The sequence below is a fragment of the Bos javanicus genome, chromosome 16 (assembly GCF_032452875.1).
Source record: "Bos javanicus breed banteng chromosome 16, ARS-OSU_banteng_1.0, whole genome shotgun sequence".
Classification (NCBI taxonomy): Eukaryota; Metazoa; Chordata; class Mammalia; order Artiodactyla; family Bovidae; genus Bos; species Bos javanicus.
Window position 1 is genome coordinate 70594562 of NC_083883.1, and position 22967 is coordinate 70617528.

Genomic DNA, 22967 nt, shown 5'->3' on the forward strand with positions numbered 1-22967 from the left:
GAACCCATCTCCCAATTCTCTGCCCCTCTAAGGAGTTCTGTGAATTTATTCTTTTTTTTTTTTTAATAAAGTGCCTGTTAATTAATTTTTTTGGCCATGCTGGGTGGGTTGTGTGTGTGTGCATGCATGCTAAGTCGCTTCAGTTGTGTCCAGCTCTTTGCAACTCCATGGACTGTAGCCTTCCAGGCTCCTCTGTCCATGGGGATTCTCCAAACAAGAATATTGGAGTGAATTACCACGCCCTCCTCCAGGAAATGTTCCAGACTCAGGGATCAAACACATGTCTCTTATGTTTCCTGCATTGGCAGGCTGATTCTTTACCACTAGCACCACCCAGGAAGCCCATGTGACTTTCGGGATCTTATTAATAGTTCCCTGACCAGGAATCAAACTCATGCCTCCTGCACTGGAAGCTCGCAGTCTTAACCACTGGACCACCAGGGAAGTCCCTCTAACAGTTTATTCTTTATCACTGTGCTGGACAGCTGAGATTGTGAATTTATTTGAGCTACTTCCTGCTTTCTAGCTGTAATCAAGCTGCAAGATACACGTTAAAATTCCAATCAAGAACCTTTGAAACTTAAAAAAAAAAAATCCCTTAAGCCAATTTTTTCAAGTCAAGAAAAATTTGTGATGAGCCTCCGGGCTATCTTCCATTGAACACTTCAATTCTACTGATAGATGGAGTTACTAGATCTTAAACACTCCCCGACTTCTCTTAATTGACTGGATTTGGCTCAGGGCCTAGAATCAGCTCCTTGGTAGCCTCGGACCACGTAGATTGTTCAATATAGTGGAAGGAAGGTGGTAATTTCATGTGACTTTGAGCAATGCATTTCCCTCCTTAATGCCTGCTTTGCTCCAGCCTGAGCAACATGCTAGGAAATAAGATCCCCCGTGAATCTTGTTTGAACTGTTGAACATCAAACTCTCAACTCTCCTTTTACTAAGAATTAACTTCATGTTTCTTCCTGCAGGATGGTGCTGCCAATCATCTGCATTTCTTGGCTTTTACAGATGTGTTGATGTTTACATGCAAGGATTGAGAGAAGAGATGTGGGCGTGAACCATGGTATTGTCTTTCAGTCACTAAGTCACGTCTGACTCTTTGTGACCTCATGGACTGTAGCGCGCCAGTCTCCTCTGTGTTGGACAAACTGAAAGATAACAAAAGAGAGAAGGGAACAGAAAAGCAGGGGAGAACAAGAGAAAAGGAGGGAGAAAGAGACAGAGATAGAGACAGAGAGAACTGAACTGAGGTTGGCAGACCTACCTCCCAACTCTTCATATAAGAAATCCAACTGGATCTGAACTCAGCCCTGACAGAGGGGATATGTGTGTAGTTGTGGCTGATTCATGTAGCTGTATGGCGGAAGCCAACACAACATTGTAAAAATTAAAAAAAAATTTTTTAATAAATGAAATTTTAAAATAAACTTAGCTCTTTTCAATTTCTCACCAAAGGCTTTGGTACAACCACCATGGTTATTTCCCAGACTAGCTCTGTAACTCTGACAGAGAGGGTATTTGGTTGCAGATAATAGCTTTAGCAAATCTGGGATCTCAGTATGAAAATGCTTTGGGCTTTCTCTGAAACTATCCTTCTCCAGACAGCCTGGATAGAAGTTCCAGCCGCTTGGTCTTCCCTGCTTATTTTGACCTTAAATACTATTGACATTTACTTGGGCTCTGTCCATAATTCCAGGTCAATATTTTATGTTCCTGAATTGTACTCTTGACAGGGAATATCTATTTTTCAATCAAATATGTATTGAAAACGCTAGGTACCCAGAAACAGAAGGAGGAGAGAGGACGGGCTCAAGAGGAAGAGCTAGTCCTGCCTTTGGGCTCCCGTGGGAGTGGGGCAAATGTGGGCTTCCCCGGCCATCAGCAGGACCAGAGCTCATCACTGGTATGTGGTCCTCTTAACTCCAGGCTGCCAGGGAGTCCTAAGTCCTCGCTGCCCTGCTTCTACTTTGCGGCCACGTTGCTCATGAGCTGCTACAGGAGGTGACGTCTCTGCACCCTCCCTAGGCTCAGAGATTCTCTTCACTGTGTGGCTTCTCACATTATGTGTCTTGTGAGAAGGCACATTGATTTGTTTTTCTTTTTTGCCACCGATCACTATATGTGTCAGGCTTATCTCCCCAAATCTGACAAGACGAGACTTAGGGGGAGTCCTATTCCCACACTCCCCCTTCTCAGTCCCAGCAGCTCTTCCTCTGGGTGGCTCCCCCATTTCTCTGGCCCTGTGGGAGCAGCTCCCTCACCAGCCCAGAGATGGAAGCCACTGCTCTCCCCAGCTCTCGGGGGGACGGCCCACTACGACAGCTCGTGATGGGCACTAAGCAGAGGGCAGGGCTGGGCCCCGGAGGGATAGTCACAAGCTCCTCTGTGAAGTAAGACACGCTGTACATCAGCCTCAGTGCGACCTGGGCTGGGCCGACCCCACAGAGGACACTTGGTCAGAGCTCGCTTTACAAAGATGCTGACCGCCTGCGGGTTTATCATTCATCTGCCATTGTGGTGCTACCTGGAAATTCTACAGGCCAGACCCACCCCTGACATGTGCACGCTGAGGTCTACAAAGACTCTCTTTGGGGAAACGCCGCTCTTGACCTCTCTCAATCTCACTGAGAACTGGTTCCCAATTTTTGATTCACCGAAGAGCTCACACCACTGAGTACTTCCACCTGGAGAGAAGAACATGGAAAAAACCAATAAACATGATAAACGTGGACTGAAACCTTTCTTTCTAAATTCTAATCTTTGGGTCGTTCAAATCCCCATAGTGCTGCTGAGTATCTCTGTGGTACCCACAAGCGTGGCCTGTACTAGAAAGATGTTTGGATATGTGTGTCTTGCTCAATCACATGGCACTCTTAGATCACTGACAGCCAATACTTGGCATGGGGATTGCCACTTTCCACTTCTAAATCAATGGCAGATCTGTGCAATCGCTCACCCTTTCTTTACTAACAAGTCTAGATTCAATCTTAGAATCTTTTTTAACATAGCCTTTCAGAGGCTTCCCTGATAGCTCAGTTGGTAAAGAATCCCCCTGCAATGCCGGAGACCCCGGTTCAATTCATGGGTAGGGAAGGTCCCCTAGAGAAGGGATAGGCTACCCACTCCAATATTCTCAGGCTTCCCTTGTAGCTCAGCTGGTAAAGAATCCGCCCACAATATGGGAGACCTGGGTTCGATCCCTGGGTTAGGAAGATTCCCTGGAAAAGGGAAAGGCTACCCACTCCAGTATTCTGGCCTGGAGAATTCCATGGGCTGTATAGACCATGGGTCGCAAAGAGTCAGACACAACTGAGCGGCTTTCACTTTCACTTTTCAGGTTATCATTGTCAATCAGAGTTGGTATCCCAAATAAAATGCATTTGCCTCATTTATTTCAGACCAGTGGTTTTCAAACTACAAGTTACAACTCACTGATGAGTATATTAATTTTAGCAGGCAACAACCAGCATGAGGGAGGGAGGGAGAGAATGACTGACTGGGGAGGGTGGGAGGAAAAGAAATGTAAAATAACAGACAGCACTAAATAGGAAACATCAAAGTATATCACATAGGGTAAGTGTAAATATTTGGGTTGGCTAGTCTCTATTTGCCAACCCTCTCCCCATTCTCTCCCCAAGTTTATTCATCATCCTGCTAGGGATCTAGGGTCTCATCCTCCCTGGACTCTATCACCATAGCTCCCTTGCCTCTGGCTTCTGGTCGGCCTTGGCCAGACAGGAGCACCCCCAAGTGATGCTAGAGGGCAGTGGCTGAATCCTTCCACAACTGCAGCCAGGTCATGTGGCCCCCTTGCCATACCCCAGAGCTTACTGGACATCAGTATCACCTACTTCATTCTTTTGTCTTTATGTCTGCTGCTGCTGCTGCTAAGTCGCTTCAGTCGTGTCCGACTCTGTGCGACCCCATAGACAGTAGCCCACCAGGCTCCGCCATCCCTGGGATTCTCCAGGCAAGAACACTGGAGTGGGTTGCCATTTCCTTCTCCAATGCATGAAAGTGAAAAGTGAAAGTGAAGTCGCTCAGTCGTATCCGACTCTTAGCAACCCCATGGACTGCAGCCTACAAGGCTCCTCCATCCATGGGATTTTCCAGGCAAGAGTACTGGAGTGGGGTGCCATTGCCTTCTCCGTTATGTCTAGGGGATGATAAAAAAATTACATTTTAATAAAATTTTACTATCATTTCTAGAGACATTTGCTTCAGCATTAGATATGTATACATGTGTGCATATACCTATTTCTACACACATACACCCACACACGCAAAATGTACCAATGTATTCCTTATTGTGTTATTGTTGGTTATGGTCCAAAAAAAAGTTTGAAAGTCACTACCCTAGCTGGCTTCCCTGGTGGCTTAGTGGTAAAGAATCCTTCTGCCAATGCAGGAGACACAGGAGATGTGGGTTTGATCCCTGGGTCGGTAAGGTCCCCTGGAGAAAGAAATGGCAACCCATTCCAGTATTCTTGCCTGGAAAATCACATGGACGGAGGAGCCATGTAGGAGGGCTACAGTCCACGGGGTCACAGAAGAGTCAGTCACGACTTAGGAACTCAACAATAACAACAACCCTAGATGGCAGGCTAAAGACTTATTTTTTGATTTCCCTCAACTTAGTGCTTTGAGAGTACATTAATCAGTAGTCATTTCTGAGCTCGTTGGACTTGGCTCCTGCAGTTCACCCTTGTTGATTCACAGTTGGGTACTCCTTTCTTATCATTTCTCATCACCTGTTCACTAAACAACATCAGACACCAGCCATGCCTAAGCCATGCCTTAAACCTCTGTTAATCCTTGAGCACTACAAAGGCCTCTGCCCCTCTGACCTTGTTCCCCTCTACCTGTCAGGGAACAATTTGAGGGCAAGGCTTCCTCCAGTTTTTCCTTCTCTCTACTGTCGTGCTGGTTGAAGTGTGGTCCGGGCACCAGCAGATTAGCATCACTGGCATATTATAAAAGTAGAATCTGAGGCCAGCCCAGAACTACAGGGCATTTTAACATGCTCTCCAGGTGATTCATAAACAAATGTAAGTCAGAGAAGAACTTCTCCAAAGCCCAGACTGTTCTGGATGAGGACTAGGTGCTCAAGAAATGGAGGTTGGTGACTGAGGAACTCTAGAGCCTCGAGAAGATAGTACCCAGCTGATGGTGTGTGTGGAGGATGGGACCCTGGGAGCTCTGCTTCCCTGAGGCCTTGGGGACCAACAGGCTATCTGGGCCTCACTCTCTCCTATCAGGAAATAGAGGAAACAATCATTGCTCCCAGTGATGTCTCTCTCATTCGGTCAGCCTATTATGGCAAAGTCCTTAAGGGAGGGACCACCAGGCTTCCCAACGAGCCAGTGAAGAGAGCATCACATAACTGAAAGGGAGTTAGACCGGGATGGGAGAGGCTGCAGTGACTCATCCATGGGGCTCAGTTTCCTCATCTGTAAAAGAAGGATAGTAATTTTTCTCCTGCCCACTTGTTGTAGACATCCAATAAGTCTTGGGTGTGAAGAGGCAGGCGGGCACCAGCCTCATTATCCGAGCAACCTCAGCTTCCGGGTTGTGTGGAGCCAGAGCATTCTACCATTTTACCATGAGTTCCTGCAGGAACAAAAGGTCTTGGAAGGCCTTTACAACATTTTAAAGTTTATCTCAAATAGAGAACCAGATAATTAAGCTCATTAGCAGGAAATAATTTGCTCAGCTTGTCGAAGGTCATGGCTCCAGTCTGCGTGTGCAGCACAGAAAGCAACGGAGAAAGAGATGAAGCTGGAACGAGCCAGATGATCCCCGCCCTGTCTTCTGTTTCCATAGTCACTGCGGAGCCTGCGACGCTGGGAAGAACGGCAGTGGGCGCCGCTGTGAGACCATCCTGGTGGGTGAGTAGGATCTGCGGGACATCTGTCTGGATGATCGCTAACACAGGGGAAGCAGAGCTCTGATGCTCTCGGGTAGAAGCTCAAACCCAGGCAGAATCTACTCTACAGACTCTGTTTTTGCAAATACAAAGACGCTCTGAGAAGTCATCACTCCCTAAAACATACTCATTCATCCAATCAATATCTGTAGAGTACCTACTCCATGCCACACGTCAGCAGTCAGAAAATTACAATGCAGAAGAAACCATATTCCTCAGTTTCCAGAAGCATATCCAATTTCATCAGTTTCTCTCTTAAAGCTCTCAATGAATCCCATGACTTGGAAGATAATATCTAGGTAAAAAGAGGAGTAGTTGCCAGGGGTTAGGAGAAAGGGAGGGATAAATAAGCAGAACAGAGAATTTTTAGAAAGTGAAACTATTCTGTATCATATATAATAGTGGATACATGTCACTATAAGTTTGTCCAAACCCATGGGAGGTTCAATGCCAAAAGTGAGACTTTGGATGATAATGATACGTCAATGTAGACTCATCAATTGTAACAAATGAAGCACTGTGGTGGGGACTGGTGATAATAGGAGAGGGTACGCACGTATGCAAGCAGGCTGTTTACAGGATGTCTCAATTTTGCCCTGAACCTAAAATTGCTCTAAAAAACAAAGTCTGTTAAATATTATTTTTTGAAGAATAAGGATACTCACTCTCACCAGTATTATTCAACATTGTATTGGAAGTCCTAGCCAGGGCAATTAGTCAAGAAAAAAAAAGTCACCCAAATCAGAAAGAAGAAGTAAAATTATCTGCAGATTACATTATATTATATATAGAAAACCCTAAAGATTCCAGCAGAAACTGTTACAACTAATAAATTCAATAAAGCTATAGGATACAAAATCAATATACTAAAGTCAGCTGCATTTTGTGTGTGTGTGCTTACATTGGTATCTGTATTTTATTTATTATTATTTTTTTTACCTGTGGCGGATTCATGTTGATATATGGCAAAACCAATACAATATTATAAAGTTAAAAAATAAAAATAAAAAAATCAACTGCATTTTTATACACTAACCACAAACTACCAAAAAGAGAAATTAAGAAAAATAATCCCTTTTATCAGTTCAGTCAGTTCAGCAGCTCAGTCATGTCCAACTCTTTATGACCCCATAGACTACAGCACGCCAGGCCTCCCTGTCCGTCACCAACTCTCAGAATTTGCTCAAACTAATGTCCATTGAGTTGGTGATGCCATCCAACCATATCCTCTGTTGTCCCCTTCTCCGCCTGCCCTCAATCTTTCCCAGCATCAGGGTCTTTTCAAATGAATCAGCTTTTCGCTTCAGGTAGCCAAAGGATTGGTGTTTCAGCTTTAGCATCAGTCCTTCCAATGAACACCCAGGACTGATCTCTTTTAGGATGGACTGGTTGGATCTCCTTGCAGTCCAAGGGACTCTCAAGAGTCTTCTCCAACACCACAGTTCAAAAGCATCAATTCTTTGGAGCTCAGCTTTCTATACAAACTCACATCCATACATGACTACTGGAAAAACCATAGCTTTGACTAGACGGACCTTTGTTGGCAGAGTAATGTCTTTGCTTTTTAGTATTCTGTCTAGGTTGGTCATAACTTGTCTTCCAAGGAGCAAGCATCTTTTAATTTCATGGCTGCAATCACCATCTGCAGTGATTTTGGAGCCCAAGAAAATAAAGTCAATCACTGTTTCCATTGTTTCCCCATCTATTTGCTATGAAGTGATGGGACCAGATGCCATAATCTTAGTTTTCTGAATGTTGAGTTTTAAGCCAACTTTTTCACTCTCCCCTTTCACTTTCATCAATAGGCTCTTTAGTGCTTCTTCACTTTCTGCCATAAGGGTGGTGTCATCTGCATATCTGAGGTTATTGATATTTCTCTTGGTAATCTTGATTCCAGCTTGTGCTTCCTCCAGCCCAGTGTTTCTCATGATGTACTCTGCATATAAGTTAAATAAACAGGGTGACAATATACAGCCTTGACGAACTCCTTTCCCTATTTGGAACCAGTCTGTTGTTCCATGTCCAGTTCTAACTGTTGCTTCATGACCTGCATACAGATTTCTCAAGAGGCAGATCAGGTGGTCTGGTATTCCCATCTCTTCCAGAATTTCCCACAGTTTATTGTGATCCACACAGTGAAAGGCTTTGGCATAGTCAATAAAGCAGAAGTTGATGTTTTTCTGGAACTCTTTTGCTTTTTTGATGATCCAGTGGATCATCCAAAGGATCTCTGGTTCCTCTGCCATTTCTAAATCCAGCTTGAATATCTGGAAGTTCATGGTTTATGTACTGTTGAAGCCTGGCTTAGAGAATTTTGAGCATACTTTGCTAGTGTGTGAAATCAGTGTAATTGTGCAGAAGTCTGAACATTCTTTGGCATTGCCTTTCTTTGGGATTGGAATGAAAACTGACCTTTTCCAGTCCTGTGGCCACTGCTGAGTTTTCCAAATTTGCTGGCATATTGAGTGCATATCACATTTATAATTGCATCAAAAAGAATAAAATACTTAGGAATAAATTTAACCAAGGAAGTGAAAGAGTCACCTTTCTAGTTTCTTCTTTTGCCAACTCCACCCCTGCCAGCCCTCCCACATAAAGTCAACACTTAAGACTTGAAAGTTCTTTCCAACCCATCAGCTTAGCATGCTTTTTTAGGTCACCTTAACTTCACATAAACTCTTTTTTCTGTCTGGAATATCCCTTTACCCTCTTCTCTGCCTGGCCAACTCCTATTCATCCTCCAAAGCCCATCTCAGAAAATACGTTTCTGTAGCCCTCCTGATGTCCTTGAGCAGTGAGAATTAATTTCTCTACTCCACTTCTACAGCACATGATAGCACATGGTTATATTACATAAACACAATTCATTCAGCTGTAGACGGTAGCAGCCAGCACTGGACTGAGTTTCCTGAGGCCTGGGCCATGTCTTTTTATCTTGGTATCACTATCAGTCAGATCAAGGACAGAGCTGGAACCAGGACCTACGCTTCTAAATCCAGTACTCTCTTCATTTTGTCCTTCTGCTAGAGTCTGCCTCACTGCTAGGCTTTATTAGCTGGATTCCTGGAGGCCTGTAACAAGCATAAGCAAAAGAGAATTTGGAATCAGGATATGTTTTCTTAAATTTTGTTTTCAGCCTCTGATTCGGAGTCCATGAAATTTGGTTTTTGTCTTACATCTGTTATAAGTAGCTCATCTTGGGAAAATGACTCAATCTTTCTAGCTTGCCAAAAACTTAAGGTTTTCCCATAAGTTAAATAGATATAAAGAAACTTCCCCAAGTCTTTTCCATAGGGATGTTATAAATATTAGCCAAACACTTAACAAGCATCTAATTAAGCCTTATTGTGTAAAACCCAGAGTGAAATTTATCCAAGGGTAAAAAAGAGGAAAAGTCACTGTCCCGGCTCCTAAGTAATTTGCGATCTAATAGATAAGAAAAAAGTGTATACCCTACTGACAGTGAGAAAATACAGAATGTGTTATGTGCTGTAAGAGAAGTACAAGTTATGAGCTATAGAAGCATGGAGAAAGGAATTATATACATATACAAGTGCTGTTTAAATGTACCTTTATTATATACTAGAAAATAAGATTTTTGAAACTTCTAAGTTATGTTAAAATATTTTATAAGAAGAGTCTGTTTAAGTACATGAGATACTTTATTAACAGGAAGCCTGGAGAATTCTGAAGGATATTGTATGCTTCCTTAAGAATGCCAAAGGGGAAGAGTATCCATAAAACTTAGTTCCACAGTAACAAGCCTCTGGGCTGAGCATTCAGGAGACTGAATGTTATGGAGCAAGCCATCTTCAGGGATATCAGAGAACACCTCTTAGCATTAGGCAGAGAGGCCAGGAATCCTGGCCCACAGAGACCAGCTGTGGTCCTCAGCACCATCCAAATGGCTGTTTGGACCACAGTCATGGGCTCTAAAGTAAAAAGTCTTCCCTATGCGCAATCTACAGGATACTAGGAATTACATAGAAAAAAAGAGCCCAATTTTGGGAAACTTCTACCTACACAAATTAAATTCTTCTATATTGTAGAACTTCTTGGATTCTTTAACATATTAAAGTCCGTTAGAACTTTTAAAGAGGAAAATAAATGTAGCAGTATTTCCCCAATTTAATAGACTACGAAAACTTACATTTTACAAAGCATTTCATGGAACTGTGTCACACAGAATATTTTGGAAAACGCTCAAGAAAAGAAGGGATCTGAAACTTCCCAGTTACTTTTTACATAAGTTTGCATATTTATTATAAGCAGGTAAGCATTTGATAGGGAAGTTTGCAGACAATGTAGCCTCCCTACTTGTACCTTACTGATTCACTGGAGCAAAAAGATAAAGAGAGAATGAATGACTTATTTTTAAATCTCATTGTCTTCTCTGGCTTAATGATATTTTTCCTTCTTACAAATGCAAAAATATGATTAAAAAAAAACAAATGATGGACTAATCTTTCTGATCAAACTGCATTACTAGGATCCAGGCTAATTTTAAACAAATTAAAAAAAAATGCACAGTTCTCAGAGTATACCTCTTAGGGGGAGATATCTGTTTTTAAACTCCTCTGTGAATTTACAAAGAGCAAGGATCTGAAACAGGAATGACAACTAGAATTCTTTGGGGCCCCAGTTCTTATCTTTTCTGTTGACTTCTCACTTACCTGGAAGACCAGAACAAAATGCAGGTGAGAATGTTCATTTGGATCCATTCATAAAGGATGTGTTAGACATTTGACCATCTCCCCATTCAGCTGACATGTATAGAGAACTGTGACTCAACATGGTTCCAGAGGGAAAAAAAGATGGTCTTTCCCACATAAGAAGATAAGTAGATATACAAGGGGACAGTCTCCTCGTGGTTTTAAGTTCCGATTTCTGCCTCTGATTCATCCCCACGTCAGAGACAGTCAGTTCCTCATAAAAATAATTTAAAAAAAAATGTGCTTCTGATATTTTTTTAATACCTACATTCTTTTTTTTTTTTCCTTGCACTGGATCTTCACTGCTGCAGTGCAGACTTTTCTAGTTGTGGAATCTTAGTTCCTTGCATCGGAAGGTAGACTCTTAACCTCTGGACCACCGGGGAAGTCCCCTTCTGACACTTTTAGGACACTTCTCGCCATTTTTGCAAACCACCACACATTCTGCTTCATCCTTCCAGTTGTTCACACTGCTGACCACCTGCCCTGTCCTCCCTTTCTCAATCTTTCCTCACAATTTTGAACTGAATGAGAATCTCAGATCCCCAGTGACGGCTCTTTCTTCCTTCCCATGAAATGAACGGTCTCCCTGGTCCTGCCCTTCCTCCCGCTCCCACCTTCTGCCCCTGCTGACTGTGGGAGACCCCTTTCTGTACCCCTTTGCCCACTCTCCCCTCCCTAATGCAGAGCCTCCAGCTGACGGCCCCGCCTTCCCACTCACACACAGCAGCAGACAGTCCTGCGTGTGCCCACGGGTTGGCAGAGAGCCTGTGAACGAGTGCTCTGTTGCCCTCTTCCACTCCCTGCTGCGGCAACCTTTATCTCCAGGGTGAATGGTGGAATACAGGAAATAGTCTCCAAAGAAATCAAGCCAATCTGCCTAGAAGGGCTTGGAGTTCCCAGAGTGGAAGTTGACGCCCGAGAATAAGGCCCTCCTTGTTTTGGCACCCAGTTGGAGAATGGGTTCAAATTTCTGAGAGAAATGACTTGAACCTAGATGTCCACAGCTCAGAACACACCCTGAAGGGAAGCCCTCACTGTGTCTTGCCCTGCACACCTGCCCAGGCAGGTAGTCAGGGTTCTCAGGACAGAGAAAGGCCAGAAATAGCATAAGACACCCAGGTGAGCCATTTATATTAATCAATTGAACATTTTCATTCTTAAAAATGAATCAACAACAAAGGATCAATACACACTGAGTAAAATAAGCAGCAGAAAAAGGAAGTGAAGATATCTACTGGTGTGAAGATGTAGTCAGCATTTCTTCTTCCTCCTCGAAATCATGCAAAAGCACAAAGAAAGAAATTTTTAAAATCTTAACAAATGACATTTTTTAGTGAAAATAATAACAACAATAATAACAACAGCTAACAATTATATAGCAGTTATTACATTTCAGGTACTGTTAGTAAAACTTAGCACACAATAACTCATTTAACTCTGCACTAAACCACAGATATAACTACTATACCCATTTTTTTTTCTGATGAATTTATTGAGGCACAAGATATAAAATAATCTGCAGAATGTCATGGAGATAACAAATTGAGAACTAAGAATAGAACTAAAAGGCAATTTGATTACAGAGTTCACAGCCTTAACCTTTGTACACTACCTTCTACAACAGACAGAATATGCACATACTGAAGAATGGATCATGTATGGTCAAAGCAGTTTAAATCAAGCAGTAGGCAAAAAATGAAGGAAAGAAATACAGAGAATGAGGAGAGGGCACAATAGTAGCATATTTTAGAAAGTACTGGCAAGAGTACACTTAGGGAAAGCAAGGCCTATACTGAAATGCAAAATATATCTATAATTTGCAACAATTAGTATGGGTGCTAAGGTAAACCAGTCTGATGGTGGAAGTTCTTCTGTATCTTCTTGGTTCAGAGATGCAGAGGAGGTGAGCTAGGAAAAATGCAAGTAAATACACCACCACTTTCTGCTCTCTTTTATGGTAGAATACGGCACATCCAAGTCATGCTTTCAGGGAGGAATCTGTCTCTGCAGCACCAGGGAAGACTTTGGGTGGTAAAAAACAGCGAGCCTTGGTGACTCACCCACACATCCCACCCGCCCCACCCACAGAGACCTAATGTTGGCTTTAGAAAAATGCAACTTATTAAAGGACAAAAATTAAATGGGAACTTAACAAAGCACTGAAACAAAGATATCCAAAATAAAAGCAACAAAACTTGATAATAAATTAACAATATTTACTAAAAATTATTGCTATGAAACAGATGAAAGTTATGAATACTCATTTCTCAGGAAATTAAATGTAATTAATTGAAGCAGTTGCCTGTATGAAGCATGATTACAAAGTAAAAGTGTGAAAACCCAGGGAGAAAAGGAATAGGGCAACAGGAACAGATAAAATATGAGCTGGCTCATTCAAGAGAAAAATATTAAGTTGAACTATATGAAACTTCTGTGCATTACAAAATGGTCAAATCTTGGTTATTGCATATGATTAACCTAATTGAAGGAAAAATGCAAAATGAAACCAAACCATCATAAAAATAAAAATTAAATTTGAAAAAGCATCAGAAATTATCTAGATTGTAAAAAATAAGGAATAAAGCATATTAATAAGAAAAATAAATAAAATGGAAGTAAAAAGTCAATAAGAAATAAAGGGAAAAAAAGATATATGCAGGAGAGACACAAAGGAAATCCAACATAATTGCTGACCCAAAGAAGAAAACCAAAAACAAATAACAGACAAACATATAAAGTTATAATGTGACTAAAACTATTCTGAAATAAAGAAAAAAAGGGCAAAAATAGTAGCCAGAGAAAATTGACCAAGAGCAGTCAAAATTGAGTCGTTGCAGTAAAGTTTCAGACTTCAAGTAGTAAACTCCTTTGGTCAGTAAAATAAAAAGATATGTCATTTTTAAGTGGGTTATAAGTAAGGATAACTCCATATTTCAATGCCAGACGAGACTGAAGACAGAAAGAAATAGAGGCAGGCATGAAAGCGGGGGCATGTTTATTTGCTTAATAACTGTGACTACTCACCATGAGACCTAGCCCAGTTTTCTCACTAACAAGGAATAAAGGGTGTCCATTGAAATAAAACACAAAGTCAAATTGAAAAAAAAAAAAGTAGTGCTCCAAAACAATAGAGCAACACTTACATGATATTCAGGAAAATAATGTGTGTCTCAAAGGTTTAAGATCCAGCTAGACTAACTGTTTAGTTATAGGAAAGCAATTTTGAGCATGCAAGCATTCAGGAGTATTATTTCAGTGAGCAGTTCTTGAGGAAGCTACTAGAAGTGAACTTTGGCCAAGCAAGTGGTAACTATGGACTGCTGCTGCTAAGTCGCTTCAGTCGTGTCCAACTCTGTGCGACCCCACAGACAGCAGCCCACCAGGCTCCCCCATCCCTGGGATTTTCCAGGCAAGAACACTGGAGTGGGTTGCCAGACAGAACAGAAAAATAATATTATTTGAGACTTAAATATATTTACCTATTATGGGATGTCATTTATGTGATTTTGCTACAGAAGACTGCAAATCTGTCATGAAACCAGGCTCTCTTTTGCTTTCTCATCTTGCATGCTTTGATGAAGGAAGCTGCCGTGTTAGACAGAGGCCCATGGGGAAAGGAACAGAAGGCAGCCTCTAACCAAAGTTAATAAGAAGCTGAGTGCCTCAGTCTGACAGCCCACAAATAACTCATTTCTATCAGTAAGCATCTGAGCTTGGAAGCAGATCCATCCCCAGTCGAGCCTTGTGATGTGACTGAAGCCCTGATGGATACCTTGACTGCAGCCTGATGAAAGACCCTGACACAGAGAAAGCTGAGTTGTGCCTAGATGCCTGCCTGACCCACAAAACTGGTGAATGGCAAACGTGTGGGGTTTTCTTTAATTTTGCTTTTATACTCTTAAAAGATTTACTTTACTACCCATACTCCTGTTATATTTTAGACTCTGCAATCCCATTTTTCATTTCAATTCTGAGATGGGATTGCAGAGAACTAAGATGCATAGTGGAGGAAGCAGCGGTATAGAATTAGGAGACTTCAAATCTGTTCTCAGCTTAACATATTGTATAGGTATATATCAGCCAGTTCAGTTCAGTCACTCAGTCATGTCAGACTCTTTGCGACCCCATGAACTGCAGCACACCAGGCCTCCCTGTCCATCACCAACTCCCAGAGTCCACCCAAACCCATGTTCATTGAGTCAGTGATGCCATCCAACCATCTCATCATCTGTCATCCCCTTCTCCTCCTGCCTTCAATCTTTCCCAGCATCAGGGTCTTTTCAAATGAGTCAGCTCTTCACATCAGGTGGCCAAAGTATTGGAGTTTCAGCTTCAACATCAGTCCTTCCAATGAACACCCAGGACTGATCTCCTTTAGGATGGACTGGCAAATTCACTAAGACTACTTTTTAGCTTCAGCTTCCTCATCTGTATAAATGTAGAACTGGCCTAGATAATATCTACTGCTGTTGCTGCTAAGTCGCTTCAGTCGTGTCCGACTCCGTGCGACCCCATGGACGGCAGCCCACCAGGCTCCCCTCTCCAGGCAAGAACACTGGAGTGGGTTGCTATTTCCTTCTCCAATGCATGAAAGTGAAAAGTGAAAGTGAAGTCGCTTAGTCGTGGCTGACTGTTTTCGACCCCATGGACTTCGGCCTACCAGGCTCCTCCTCCATCCACAGGATTTTCCAGGCAAGAATACTGGAGTGGGTCGCCATTGCCTTATCCAGATAATATCTAGTATTCCTTCAAGTCCAAATTTTCTATTTATATTAGATCCTAAACAAAGTAAGTGTCTGGTGTTTAAACTGCTAAGTGTGTGACAATTAGTTATGCAGCCCTAGATCATAAGTACATTGGCACCAGACTTCCATTAAACATTGGAAAAGTTTTTGAATTTGGATTATTTTTACAGTGATATAAATATAATCAATTAAGTAAAGCCAAATAATTTCAAACATTATTTCAGAAAATAATTTTCAAAAATTTGTCTCCTACACATAACTTCTTTAAAAAATATATACCTGAGAATGTATTTGAGCAAAATGAAAGGGGGACTGAGAAAAATAGGATATCCAAGCAATATAGTGAAATACAGTCTTTAGAAGTTAATTGAGCTGAATGAGTTTAGTGATAGAAAGCCAAAGGAACAACAATTTATCCAAAACTGCCTCAGGCTACTAAAGCCCCCAAAACTTTACTAAGATGGCTGCTGCTGCTGCTGCTAAGTCGCTTCAGTCGTGTCTGACTCTGTGCGACCGCACAGACGGCAGCCCACCAGGCTCCCCGTCCCTGGGATTCTCCAGGCAAGAACACTGGAGTGGGGTGCCATTGCCTTCTCCGTACTAAGATGGCAGTTTCTTATAATTTTATAGGAGTTTTCCCCCCATCTTTCTGACACAAATGTCTTAACCAGGAGTCAAATGTCTTAACTAGGGTAGGCTTAGGTCTTATCAACTTCAAGGTCTTTAGCATAATATTTTTAATATGGTATATTGTGTGATGGGGATCCAGAGAAGATGCCTGCAGATTAAATCTTATATGGCTAATGGAAGTCTGGGGTTTTAGAAGTTCTACTAACCCTGCCAGGTAAAAGCAAACTATTCTGATATTGGAGGTGGATGGAGAAGAATGTTTTTACTATACCAGTAGCTTTATTCCTGGTTTCAGGGCCTAAAGAGATTTTCTTCGATGAGAAGGCAAGATCTAGACCATCATCCACTTTTAAAGCCAACTAATGAGCTTATCGTAATCCAGTGGCCGGTGTGATGGAAATTCTCCCTCTGGCATTTAACATGTACCCGTTTCTGTGATTCTCTTAAGGTTATCATTTTTGATTTACTATTTTGGTAAATAGAAAAAGAGCCTGGGAGACTTCCCTGGTGGTCCAGTAGTTGGGAATCCACTTTCCATTGCAGCGGACAGAGGTTTGATCCCTGGTCAGAGAACTAAGATCCCATATGCCCTGGGGCTCCTGAACCCACAAGCCATAACGGTAGAGCCCGTGCACTCTGGAGCCCATGAGCCGCAACCAGAAAAGAAGCACCCGCGTGCCGCAGCAGAGATCCAGTGTGTCACCACCGGCACTTGACACAGCCAAGTAAATAAATTTTTTAAACGAGAAAGAGAAGAGCCTGAGGCTCCTGCTTAGCTTTCCCTACTAAACTGGCACTTACCTATAAGTGTGCGTGTGTTTAGTCGCTTCCAACTCTTTGCGACCACACAGGCTCCTCAGTCCGTGGGATTTTCCAGGCAAGAATCCTGGAGTGGGTTACCATTTCCTCCTCCAGGAAATCTTCCTGACCCAGGGATCAAACCCACGTGTCCTGCATCTCCTTCACTACAGACAGATTCTCTTCCACTGAGCCACCAGGAAAGCCCCTACCCCATAAGTCAGGGAGGTAGTATAGGTTTCTGAGGACATGCATGTCAACTGTATATACTTGCGATATACCAAGAATCCAAGGCTCCTCTGAATGCTTCCAGACTCTGAAGAGGCCTCAGTCCACAGATCAGAGAGCCTGAATTCCCAAACAGCTGCAGAGGATCCAACCCGGAAATGCAAGGAGGTGAACTCTCCATGGAACAGGCCAAGGGAGACAGGAGACAGGAGATAAATTTTCTCCCCGGTCCTGCCTTGGATAGCCTGTCCCAAGGAATAGTTATTGCGTATGACCTTCCTGAAGGATCCTGTGACTGAGTCATGACTCTCTTAGCAGCGTGCTGTGAAGCAGTGGTTAGGGCCGAAACGCATCACATTTTCTTTATTTGCCATCTTGCCCTGCCCTGCTATCCTTCATTCCTACTACCCTTGGATTTTACTTCCCAGAGAAGTCCCGTTTAAGTGTCTTTTCTAGGGATTCTGATCTAGGACACTTGGGAACAGTTGCTTTGGTAAGTGGTAGGTCTTCGGAAGACTAAGACAAAGGTGTACAGGAGGTTCTTATAATATTACTGCAAGCCAGGCTTCCTCCATTCAATGGGTTCTGGATCTGTAAACTGACTGACAGAAGGGAATAGAAGCAAGCCAGGCTTCCTCCATTCCACGGGTTCTGGACCTATAAACTGACTGAGAGAAGGGAAAAGAAGAAGGTAATAAGGTAATAAATAGAAGAAGGAAATCAGGTTATTTCTCTTTTTCTTTTTTGGCCACATGGTTTGCAGGATCTTAGCTCCCAGACCAGGGATCGAATTCTTGTCCCCTACAGTGGAAGTGAATCTTCCCACTTAAGTGGTGAAGAATCTTAACCACTGGACTGGATTGCCAGGGAGTCCTAGGCTATTGCTTAAATACTGTCAAAATTGAGAATCGTAACTCTAAAGTATAAGCACATTAATCAGATTATGGAGGAAACCAGGTAGAATCAATGGAAATGAGGAGAACCAGCACTATAGGAAGGGGGAGGGAATTTTGCTTTTCATTTTCTACTATTCTGCTTTGGTCGAGACAGGCACCATGAACCCTACAAATGATCACAGGCCCCACAGACAATGGTTCTTGTAAGATTCAGTCTTAGCCCTCGGGTAAGACTCAAGCAAGGGGACAGAACTCAGGAAACCCTGGGTGGGCAGAGGCTGAGCGATGGAGAGACGAGTGCACTTGGAGCACCAAGAGCTTAAACACCTTGCCTGCTGGTCTCAACTTGCCCTGGAACCGAGGGAGACACTCTTCCTGTTGAGGGTGGGGAAGACCATGTCAAATCAGGGGGCCCCATGCCTGACTGGTGGGCTTTCTTATCCTGGGATTACAACCTGCCACATCCGGACATAGCTGCCTGGTTTGGGCCACTTTGAGGCTGAGGTCAACAGCCTCAAACTTCTGTCCCCAAACTACATGGTTTTACTCTATACAGTTACTAAAAAAACCTAGTTGAAAATCGGGAATTTAATTCACACAATTATTCATTTCATGAAGATGAAGCTTGCCCAGAGATGGCCCTCTATGGTTACTGACCTGGCTGCTTTAGCCTTGGGTACAGAACTTGCTCCAAATACTGCTTCTCAAGCCCTGCCTCCTAGCCTTCTGAAATCAGCAGTTGGAGACTGATAATCTGTATTTTTAATAAATCCCTCAGTAATTATCATGTGCGGCCAGATCTGGGAATTCTTGATATGAACACACAGCCTTTAAGTTGCTTAAAACCAACCATGAAAGAGAACAGAAGTCAGACATGCAGCTTCTCCGCAATGGAGCAAATTAACTTCTGGTCTTAGTGTGGTCTAGAGGTTGTTCTGATGTGCGTGTATGTGTGTGTGTGAGAGAGAGAGATGGAGAAAGAGAGGCTGCCCTCTCACTCCTGTTTTACTCCTAATAGAAATTCTATGATAGTTGTGGATATGAAAGGAATAGAGAAAGCAGAATCTGTCTCTTGATGTCACCTATCAAATGGTATTAGAACAAACAGATGGCTTAACCATACAGGAACTTTAGGTCATACGAAAAGCTATAACCTTGGGCATTTCTTTTAAATCCTGACCTCAGGTCCCAGGACTCCTTTGCTCTGGTTCTGTGGGTGCAAAGATCATCCAATTGCTGTAATGAAGTCAATATCTTGCCTACGTGCATGCATGTTTCGGTGCTCAGTCACTCAGTCGTGTCCAACTCTTTGCCACCCCATGGACTGCAGCCCACCAGGTTGCTCTGTCCACGGAATTTTCCAAGCAGATTACCGGGAGTGGGTTGCCATTTCCTTCTCCAACCCTATGTAGCTGTATGTAATTACAAATAACTGTAACTATATATATATATACATACACACACACACACACACAATTTTTTATACAGTTTATATTTTTATTTACTGATCTCACTAAAATTCCTTAGACAATGTACTGAAATTACTGGGTGTATGATTCTTTGTCTAAAAGAATTTTAGAAGCATTTCCAACATCCATGATCTTCAGTCCTTATAATAGTTTCTGGTTAATTAAAAAATAATTGTATCCATTCATGATTATCAGATCATACTCTGCTCAGAAAGGTGTGAAAATATGAAGTTGAGAAATGTACTCAGTTGGAAAAAAGAAGATTGTAAAGTTTTAAATCAAGTTTTCTCTTTCTTCCTGCTTCTTCTCTAAGAAGAGAATTTCACAGAGAAAGGGGAGCAGGAATTAACTCTACAAGCTGAAGGTTCAGTTCAGTTCAGTTCAGTCTCTCAGTCGTGTCCAACTCTTTGTGACCCCATGAACCACAGCATGCCAGGCCTCCCTGTCCATCACCAACTCCCAGAGTTTACCCAAACTCATGTCCATCGAGTCGGTGATGCCATCCAGCCATCTCATCCTCTGTCCTCCTGCCCTCAATTTTTCCCAGCATCAGAGTCTGTTCAAATGAGTCAGCTCTTCGCATCAGATGGCCAAAGTACTGGAGTTCCAGCTTCAACATCAGTCCTTCCAATGAACACCCAGGACTGATGGTAGAGAGTATCAAAAACCCCTTGTCTTACTGACGTAGGCTGTTGCAAGATGACTTAGATTCTGAGTAGTAGGAAAGTGAAGGCAGTTCACTGGAGGAAGTCTAGATTTTAATCCAACCTGGAGCATTGTTGGGGTTCAAGTCAAAGTAATAATAATAATTTTAATAATAATAAACATTCATAATAATTTGAGAGACTAGCTTTTCATCTGTATGGTTAAAATAAGAATTACAATGAAGTTATTGATAGCAGTTTAAGATGGTGGATGCTTTATTCAAAATGCGCACTTTAGACTCTCTGCTCTTTGATGAATGTCCTTCACTGTTTTAATAAGCTGTTCTATTAAGTTGTCTCAAAAAGAATTGCAAGTGGGTAGGAAAAGATGCTGTTGTCTTGCCTAGCTGTATCTACAAGACAGGATGATAAAAATACACCAGTCACCTGATGGCCACCCATTCTGGATGAAGAGAGACCCCCTGAAAGGGAAGGCCAGCCTGTTGAAAGCTGGCCTTGCAATCCTGATCCCATAAGTCCTTGTAATAGGAAACTATCACACTGAGAACATCAAGAAAAAGGGACATAAAACCCTTTTTTTGCAATGTGCTCCCCACGGCTCTCCATAGAGAGCCTTTCCTATGTCCACCTCCTGAAACTCCTCCAGAGCAGTGAGAGGCAGACCAGCACTTCCTTCTCCATGCCTCCAGTGTCACGCTCTGTCACTGGGCTGGGTTGGCTCCTGTCTCTCTGCCCCTCCTGCAGGGAAGGTGCAGGTATGGCACCTCCTCCACTCCTATGTTTTCAAATCTTATTTCAGTGCTGGCATCATGAAGGAATAGCTATCATCTCTCATGCCCAAGATGTTTCAAAGTTACTATTCCCCCCTCTGCTTCCTCTCGAACTATACCACTAGCCTCCTTCTAGCTCATACCCATCTTTACAGATTCATCCCAGGTGTTACTACTCAGTAACACATATTTCTTGAGCACCTCCTACGTAGGCACTGTGTCAGACATTAGGAATATAGAAGGGAGTGAGTCAGACAAATCCACAGCCTCGCATACTCCTGAAGGAATATGCCTTCAGGAAACAGAGGGTCACCTCTTCTGAGACCCCTGGTTTGGATCAGCTGCCCTGACTCGGCTCCCTTGGCACTCTCTGAGCATCTGTTACGTCTTTCTCAAACTGGACATCAGTGTCTGTACCCCCACCAGTTTGTGGGAGTTTTAGGAGGTGGAACTTGCCTTGTTGTTTCTGTTGCCCCACTAGTAGCTGGAATGCAGTAGGTGCTCAATAAATGCTTGCTGAACATGAACATAGGAATGTTAAATAAAATGGTGCAGAACACAACTGGTTGTCTCCCTAGCTTCCAGTCCCTTCATCTCTCCTCCTTTCTAACTAAATAAAACAATTAGTACAATTCAGTTCGACCATAAAGAAGACTGAGTGCCTAAGAATTGATGCTTTTGAACTGTGATGTTGGAAGACTCTTGAGAGTCCCTTGGACTGCAAGGAGATCCAACCAGTCCAACCTAAAGGAAATTAACCCTGAATATCCATCGGAAGGACTGATGCTGAAGCTGAAACTACACTGCTTTGGCCACCTGATGTGAAGAGCCAACTCATTAGAAAAGACCCTGATGCTGGAAAAGACTGAAAGAGAAGAAGGGGATGACAGAGGACAAGCTGGTTGGATGGCATCACTGACTCAATGGACATGAGTTTGAGCAAACTCCAGGAGATAATGAAGGGCAGGGAGGCCTGGCGTGCTACAGTCCATGGCGTCACAAAGAGTCAGACACGACTGAGTGACTGAACAACAGTTCAGGAAATCTATCCTTCTCCCTATGATCATGTGTTGCCCTGATCCAAAATCATCCAAATGATACAGAATTTGTATCAGGACTAGGGTGCTACAAGAAACAAAGCCTACATTTAGGCTAAATGGAAGAAGGGGAAGTGGAGAGCAGGGAGGTCCGGCATCCCTAGCAGGCAAGTTAGTGACTCTTGATAGTAATGTATGTACATTGTCACTTGGGCTTCCCTGATAGCTCAGTTGGTAAAGAATCCGCTTGCAATGCAGGAGACCCCGGTTCAACTGGGTTGGGAAGATCCACTGGAGAAGAGATAGGCTACCCACTCCAGTATTCTTGGGCTTCCCTTCTGGCTCAGATGGTAAAGAATCTACCCGCAATGTGGGAGACCTGAGTTCAATCCCTGGATTGGGAAGATGCCCTGCAGAAGGGAAAGGCTACCCACTCCAGTATTCTGGGCTGGAGAATTCCATGGATTATACCATCCGTGGGGTCACAAAGAGTCGGACACGACTGAGCAACTTTCACTTTCACTTGCAGAACCTCAGGACACCAACCACGCACTTACAGAGACTATGATATTAGGGAAACACTAAAGGAAATCCAGAGTATTGGCATCATTCATGTCTTGCAGCCTTCAGTCAGGTTATACACGAATGAGACCAGCTCAGACAAGAGGTAACCTATCTGAAAATGGGAGACAGCTTTGCTTAAGAGAGGTGCTTTCTGTCTGTCTGTTCTCTGAGATCTAAATGGATTGACTAAGAGTCCAATAACTTGATGCCTTTCAGTGTTGAAAAAAGCAGAATTCTCTAGTCTTAGATAAAATCAGTGGGAGCAGAAGCAAAGAGGCAGGAGATGGAGCAGGAGATAAGATTGAGCCCGACTATAATCAGGACCCCCAGGCCTCTCCCAGCACCTTCTGTTCAGCATTCTCCACCAGACAAAGGAGACACTCATGCTCATTGTGAAGACGCTGGCTGGGAAAAATCAGATTATGAGTGGTATCTCCCCACCAAGCTATTGTTTCAAATTGCCTCAAGGCAGAGGCCATTGAATGGAGGGCCAGGGTGATGGACAGAACCCAAAG